This window comes from Triticum dicoccoides, chromosome 7B (genome assembly GCF_002162155.2).
Source record: "Triticum dicoccoides isolate Atlit2015 ecotype Zavitan chromosome 7B, WEW_v2.0, whole genome shotgun sequence".
In the NCBI taxonomy this organism is placed as follows: Eukaryota; Viridiplantae; Streptophyta; class Magnoliopsida; order Poales; family Poaceae; genus Triticum; species Triticum dicoccoides.
In genome coordinates, this window is record NC_041393.1 from 433,712,262 (window position 1) to 433,720,561 (window position 8,300).

Below are 8,300 nucleotides of genomic sequence, written 5' to 3' on the forward strand. Positions count from 1 at the left end.
CCGTGCACGCCCGTCTGCTTGGCTGGAGGCCACCGCGAGCTCCTCCAGGACCCCGCGCCACCGAGGATCCGCCTCGTCGCTGGAAACCAGCGTCGTTCCACCTCGTGTCGCGGCCTCCTCTGTTTCTCCTCGAGCCCGCAACATCAGCAACCCCACGCCAGAGTCCCTCGTGCGCGGGCGTCTCCGTCGACCCTGCCGTCGGCCGGTGACCTCGTCAGCCGGAGCTTGCCTTCGCCGGCAGTAGCAGCAGCAGGTCACCGCGCCTCCTTCCCTTCCCTCTCTCTTGCTCTGCGTCTGATGCTCCTAACCCCGCCGTCTCTTGTTCCAGGAGATCGATCCCGGAGCCCGTCCTCGAGGCCGTCACCCCAGCTGATGACCAGACGCCTCCCCCCGAGCCTCCTCACGCCAGCGCCAAGTCCCGCAGCCGAGCTCTGCTTCCGCCTGCCTGCGCCCAAGCCATCGCTGCCGCCGTCCCCTGCCTCGCCATCTCTACCGCGACCTCTGCTTTCCCTTCATCGAGCAGGAGCTCCGCTCATCCCGCGCGCCTGGAGATCGAGCAGCTATGCTCGGTCTCGAGAGCGTTGACCAAGGCCCAAGTGCAGATTCGGCCCGTTCATGTTCTTTTTCCAGTTATGTGATTTTGCTATTTATCCAGAGACTGTTGTTTTACACAAAAGTCCCTAGTCTTCATGCATATAATAAATCATTAACTGTGCATCGGATTAAAATACTTCATATATGAAAAATGCTTAGAATTTCATCTAATTTCATAATATGCTGCTTTCATCCATGTTTGGAATGTTTAAAATGTTGTTTGGTTAAATTTGCTCAAATGCCAAGTTAAAATGATTTATTTCCTAACTAAATAACCGTTGCTCGGTTTTAAATAAACTTTATATGTAAATGGGGTGGAAAAATGCCTTGTTTCACATGGTCCACTTTATTTTCCTGTTTAACAACAATAAAATATGTTTTAGGGCAGAACAGTACCGAATCTAAAATATGCACATGGGGATTTTCCGGCCTCATTTAAACTTGCCTAGATAGGTAGTTTTCTTATGCTTCACCCCTTGCCATGTTTAACAACATTTAATATTGTTGGGTGCATAAACAAGAGAGAAATAATAATTGATGTGGTGTTTCGTCAATATGCAACTCGTTGCATATTGAGCTCCACTTAATTTGTAGTGTTGTTTGTTGCACTTTGCCATGCCATGCTCTTTAAACCGGACATACATCATACTTGGTTGTGCATCATGCCATGTTTATGCTTGTGTGTTTACCATGTTGTTTGTTTCTTTCCGGTGTTGCTTCTTAGTTCCTGTTTCATCACAATTGTGAGGGTTCGTTCGACTACTCCCGTTCGTCTTCTTCATGGACTCGTTCTTCTTCCTAGCGGGATTTCAGGCAAGATGACCGTCACCTTGGATCTCACTACTATCATTGCTATGCTAGTTGCTTTGTTCTATTGCTTTGCTGCGTTACCTACCACTTGCTTATCAAGCCTCCCTAATTGCCATGAACCTCTAACCTTTGTCACCCTCCCTAGCAAACCGTTGTTTGGCTATGTTACCGCTTTTGCTTAGCCCCCTCTTATAGCGTTGCTAGTTGCAGGTGAAGATGAAGATTGCTCCTTGTTGGATTATGTTTATGTTGGGATATCATAATATCTCTTATTTAATTAATGCACCTATATACTTGGTAAAGGGTGGAAGGCTCAGCCTTATGCCTGGTGTTTTGTTCCACTCTTGCCGCCCTAGTTTCCGTCATACCGGTGTTATGTTCCTTGATTTTGCGTTCCTTACACGGTTGGGTGATTTATGGGACCCCCTTCACAGTTCGCTTTGAATAAAACTCCTCCAGCAAGGCCCAACCTTGGTTTTACCATTTGCCTACCTAAGCCTTTTTCCCTTGGGTTTCCGGAGCCTGAGGGTCATCTTTATTTTAGCCCCCCCGGGCCAGTGCTCCTTCGAGTGTTGGTCTGAACCGAGCAGCCTGCGGGGCCACCTTGAGGAAACTTGAGGACTAGTTTTACTCGTAGCTTGACTTATCTGGTGTGCCCTGAGAACGAGATATGTGCAGCTCCTATCGGGATTTGTCGGCACATCGGACGGCTTTGCTGGTCTTGTTTTACCATTGTCAAAATGTCTTGTAAACCGGGGTTCCGAGACTGATCGGGTCTTCCTGGGAGAAGCTATATCCTTCGTTGACCGTGAGAGCTTGTGATGGGATAAGTTGGGACACCCCTGGAGGTTATAAACTTTCGAGAGCCGTGCCCGCGGTTATGTGGGAGATGGAAATTTGTTAATGTCTGGTTGTAGATAACTTGACACTTGACTTAACTAAAACGCATCAACCGCATGTGTAGCCGTGATGGTCTCTTTTCGGCCGAGTCCGGGAAGTGAACACGGTTTTGGGTTATGATTGACGTAAGTAGGAGTTCAGGATCACCTCTTGATCATTGCTAGCTTCACGACCGTTCCGTTTGCTCTCTTCTCGCTCTTATTTGCGTATGTTAGCCACCATACTTGCTTAGTCGCTGTTGCAACCTCACCACTTTACCCCTTCCTTCCCATTAAGCTTTGCTAGTCTTGATACCCATGGTAATGGGATTGCTGAGTCCTCCTGGCTCACAGATTACTACAACAACAGTTGCAGGTACATTCATGATGTGCGAGCGATGTTCCTTGTTTTGGAGTTCTTCTTCTGCTTCTTCTTTGATCAGGGGATAGGTTCCAGGTTGGCGGCCTGGGCTAGCAGGGTGGATATTGTTGGAGCTTCTGTTTGTGTTTCATCCGTAGCCGGATGTTGATCTTATGTATGTTGTATTGATGTACTCTTGTGGCATTTGTAAGCCTTGTATGTATCCTCAACTATTATGTAATGTTGATGTAATGATATCCACCTTGCAAAAGCGTTTCAATATGCGGTTCTATCCTTGGTGGGACCTTCGAGTCTCTTTAGGATAGTATCGCATATTGGGCATGACAAGTTGGTATCAGAGCCTCGACCAACCATAGGAGCCCCCTTGATTGTTGGCATTTGTTGAGTCTAGAAGAAAACTATTTTGAGTCTTAGGATTATATATATCGGAGAGTAGGATGCTTTTTACTCCTCAGCCCCCTTCGTCGCTCTGGTGAGGACTCTCGACGTAGATGTTTTTTCTTTCCTCTCCTCAATATTTCACTTTTTTTGTCTAGGATCACGCGGGTATCTTGGAATCGTTGTGATAGTCTTGTGACGAGAACATTGTTCTTGGTGCCTCCTAACATTTAGGGGTTGTGGCAGTGTCCCGGGGAGTTGAGCTCCGAGGTGTTGTCGTCATAATTTTATCGTTGTAGTTCTGGAATACCTGAGTTTTGCCGACATCGAAAATCTCTTTTATGCAGTTGTTGGTGAGATAACCTCGACGCCACCCAGTACTGGGGAGTTCGGGAGTATTGCCATAGCTCGTATAACGGATGCTTTTCGAAGGTTGAGGTACACGATGTCCGGAGTTTTCTTGGTTATGTGTTGACGGATGGATATAGCTGGATGTAGGGATTGTTAGTTTGGGTGAGATATATTCCTTCCCCTGTATCCCCAACACTAGATTGCATAACCAGAAAATTTCGGGAGTTTATAGGTGGGAATTCAAGTAGCTCCTAGAATCTTTCCGACAGATGCATGATATGAGATTGGGGTTCGACGTCTAGTGGTCCGCCTATCCACGGTCGTTTTTACAGTGGTCTCGTTGTGTCTTAAAGAGCCCTTGGTTATGCTGGTTCGGGGACACTTCGTATGTCATGTGCAATGCCTTGTACATGATGGTGCTGTACGATTGAGCCTGTGTGGGCCCCACCACAAAAACTTCGGACGAAATCTCTATCATATGTTTGTTCCGGCTTATTCTGCAAGCCAAATCCTTTGTTTTATTTTATTTGTGGTATTGGAGTTGCTTCGATGTCAAGTGTTGAATCCATACCTTTCCTAAATGGTGTTCTCATATTGCTATGTGAATACTAATCCTTCTTGACCATCGAGGTCGTCATGTTAATTCTTTTTCAACCGGCATGCTTCTCTTCAAGTGGATCCGATCACATTCACAAGATCACCTCTCAGTTTTTTCCAACATTGTTCGTTTCATCCGTCCCCAAGTTGCCTTTGTTTTCCCGCCCTCCCACCCTTTTTCTTCCCGGAGCCTGAATCTCTTTCGAGCATCAATTTCATTCGTGCGGAACCCCTTCAGTCTGTCGTAAATCATTTCAACCGGTGAATTCTCGTCTCATTTGACATTCTTCATCTCCTTTTCTTCTCCGGTGGATTCAACTCAAGTTTTCGGTGTTGATCATATCCCTTTCCTCATTTCAAATGTTTTTCCATGTCGGTGGACCTCTTAGTTGTTCACCTCTCCCAGTTCATATCCAGAGTGTTGAAGATATCTCAGAAGATTCGTGTTTCCATTCTCAATCCGTTCAAGTTATTTTGAGGCTCTTATCTCATTCAAGTCATTTAATTCAACCGGTGCAATATCTCTTTAAATCATTTCAACGGTGTTTCTCTTGAGTGGGCCCTAACCCACAGGTCTTTTCGCAGGATTTTACTTGACTGTTCTAATTATCAGGAGTGATTCTCAAATTCATTTCCAAGTTTGACGTAAGAATGAATTTTCATCAGTCACATGCCTTCTCCAAGGTCGTTTTCAAATTCTTTTCATCTTTGGCTCAACCTTTTTTTCTTTTAATCCTTCCGGAGTGCCTCAACAATTTGGCGGTGTTTCTCCTTGTCATTCTCAGATTTTGAAGACCGAAGAAGAGTTCCTTTTAAATCCTTACCCGTTCTTCCAAATACGCGTAGTTCAAGCTTGATGCCATCCCTTCATAATTGTTTTATATTGCAAGAATTCTTTTCAACCATCCGACGCATTTCAGGAGTTGCTTCATTTCTTGATAATCCGAATGCCATCATTTCTGAATATTACTCATTCTCAACCTTCAACTCTTGTTCTCCAAATCTAACCGGTGCATCATTCAAGTATCCTCTAATCAGCTCGCGATCTATTCGTTCACTTGTATCTAAATCCCCTCAAGTATCTTCATTCGTTTTCCCATTCTTCCCGGTGATTTGTGCCTTTGCTACTTTCATTTTCAATTCTTACGGTGGTTCATTCAAGAATTCACTTCCTTTGTTATCATATCAATTCATTCATTGTTTCCAAATCCCACCGGTGGTTCCATCAATACCTTCTCAAGCTTACGCTATATCTCTCTTAATCCTTTCTACGGGAATAAGTAGTATGCCAAATCCATTGCTTGTCATCATTTTAATTTGATGAAGGATAAGCATACAATAAATCTTATTCTTATTTCCTCGAGGCGATTCAATTCTTTTCTTCCGGAGATTGTTCATGATGAAGTAATTCTCAGTTCAAGTGTTTCATATTTTCTTTTCCGGAGTTCCAAGTTTTCCGCATTATCTCGTCGCGAAGATCCATCTAAATCATTTCAAGGCTTGAATCCTATTCTTTTCATCCTTTTGTTTACTAGAGGCTCTACATGGTGGTTTGTCAAGGATTCCTTTCATTCTCAAGTTGTTCTTCAAGATTTCTCTTGAAGTTAAGATCCACCAAGCTTTACTCTAAAATAAACATGGTGTTCAACACGTGTCTTATTTTGAGGAGTTCAAGTATTCTTCTTCTTGCGTTTCGAAGTGCAATCTTTCTACCTTCGCTTTTGAGGTGGTGTTATATCATTCTTGGCAATTTCCATTCAGGTTTCGTGATTCACATGTTGTCAAGAATGAGGTATTTTAAATCCATCAATCTCTTCTTTGGAGTTATCTTGGTATAGATTTCACCTAAAGCCTTCCCTAAGGAATGTTGCTATTTGTGGTGCTTATCAATGATCCGAGTTTTCTCCTATCCTCTCGGCGAAAGAAATTTTCATCTCTTCTTTGATCTCAAACAAGCAATTGTTTTTCGTTAGTGGTAGAATTTCACCTCTTAGTCTTGGGATGTTTTCCATAAGCCCACTACAAGCTTATTCGTTTCGTTGTTGGTTTTCCAACAACTCCGTTCTAGTAGTTCTTGTAAGCGTGCTCTTTCAAGATCTTGTTTCCCTCCGTTCATTCCATTCCATTCTTTCATTTCTTCCAGAGGCTTTGTGATGTTGTGCTCTTCACCCATCACCTCATTTTGTCAAGTTCATGTTATTTTCTTGCTTATCCATTTAACCGGAGTGTTGTGTTCTCATTCAAGTTCTTTCATCTTATCAAGTTTTGCCTCTTTTTTCAACCGGACTGCTGTCTAAAATCCTTCTTACCCTTTATGCCATTCTTTCAATAGTTCCAGAGCAGTGTGTTGTTGATTTCATCAAGTATCATCCCATCTTATCAAGTTCATGTTCTATTCGTTCCATGTTCAACCAGAGTGCTGCCCGAATTCTTCCTCTCTCATCTTGTTTTAACCGGAGTGGTTTCAAATTCTATCTTGTCCATTAAACTCTTCATTCATGTCTTTGCAACCTTCAAGTTCTCGTAATATTCCTTGTTCCTCTTTTCTAACGGATTGTTTGCAATCTCGTTCATCTCTGTTGTACTCTTTCTTTTAAATTGCTCAACCTCTCAAGGATCATGGTTTCACTCGTTTGTCAAAGAAGCAACTTAGCTTTACCTCTTCTCTTCCTCTTCCGTTTCTCTCCGGTGCCATCCTAGATCTTGGGACGAGATCCTCTTGTAGTGGTGGAGTGTTGTAACGCCCCGAGACCTACGCTCCAGACGCCTTCCATGTTTTGCGTAACCGTCGTGTGTTTTATTTTATTGTTGTTGCATTTCATCATGGCATCATGAGCATTGCATCCGCAGTTATTTTCGAAAACTTGGATCCGTTTGTAGTGTCGTGTTCCCTCTTGCTGTCGTTGACCGTTTCGAGACCGACCAGGTTTTCGATTCCCTCTTGTCTGACCGTTTGACCCTATCTACGCTTTACTCAGACCCCTCGCGTGCGAGTCTGAAACTCCCCCAAACTCGAACCTGGATGTCGTGACCGATGAGTCTGGATCATCCCCAAACATCTATAAAACATCTCCGTTTTCTTATTTGGACCCCCTACCTATTTATTTCTCGACCGTTCGATTGCGATCGGAGGGGCTAGATTAGCCCCAACCAAAATCCTCTTACTATATTTTCAGATGAAACCCTAACTAGCCTGTCCAATCCATCCATCCCCTCACCCGCCGTCGCCACCTACTCACCTTTCTCCCTCGGGATCCATCCCAACCAACCAGCCTCCATCTCTTCCCGATCTAAATACTCCCCGACCAGTTCCATTGATTTTCGCCGCCGTCCAACCACAGCAAAGCCGCAACCTCCCTCGCTCTCTGGACCAGAAGGAGCTTTCGCCTCTGCTCCTTCTCGCCCGTGCACGCCCGTCTGCTTGGCTGGAGGCCACCCCGAGCTCCTCCAGGACCCCACGCCGCCGAGGAGCCGCCTCGTCGCCGGAAACCAGCATCGTTCCACCTCGTGTCGCGACCTCCTCTGTTTCTCCTTGAGCCCGCAGCAACAGCAACCCCGCGCCGGAGTCCCTCGTGCCCGGGCGTCTCCGTCGACCCTACCGTCGGTCGGCGACCTCATCAGCCGGAGCTCGCCTGCGCCGGCAGTAGCAGCAGCAGGTCACCGCGCCTCCTTCCCTTCCCTCTCTCTCGCTCTGTGTCTGATGCTCCTGACCCTGCCGTCTCTTGTTCCAGGAGATCGATCCCAGAGCCCGTCCTCGAGGTTGTCGCCCCAGCTGATGACCAGGCGCCTCCCCCCGAGCCTCCTCATGCCGGCGCCAAGTCCCGCAGCCGAGCTCTGCTTCCGCCGGCCTGCGCCCAAGCCATCGCTGCCGCCGTCCCCTGCCTCGCCAGCCCTGTCGCAGCCTCTGCTTCCCCTTCATCGAGCAGGAGCTCTGCTCGTCCCGCGCGCCTGGAGATCGAGCAGCTGCGCTCGGTCTCGAGAGCGTTGACCAAGGCCCAACGCCCCTTCCAGCCTCCCTCTCCACCGACTGGGCCTCTGCCCATGGTGAGCCACCGCTGCGCCCCCCTTCCACTGTTGGCCCAAATGCAGATTCGGCCCGTTCATGTTTTTTTCTAGTTATGTGATTTTGCTATTTATCCAGAGCCTGTTGTTTTACAGAAAAGTCCCTAGTCTTCATGCATATAATAACTCATTAACCGTGCATCGGATTAAAATACTTCATATATGAAAAATGCTTAGAATTTCATCTAGTTTCATAATATGCCGCATTCATCCATGTTTGGAATGTTTAAAATGTTGTTTGGTTAAAT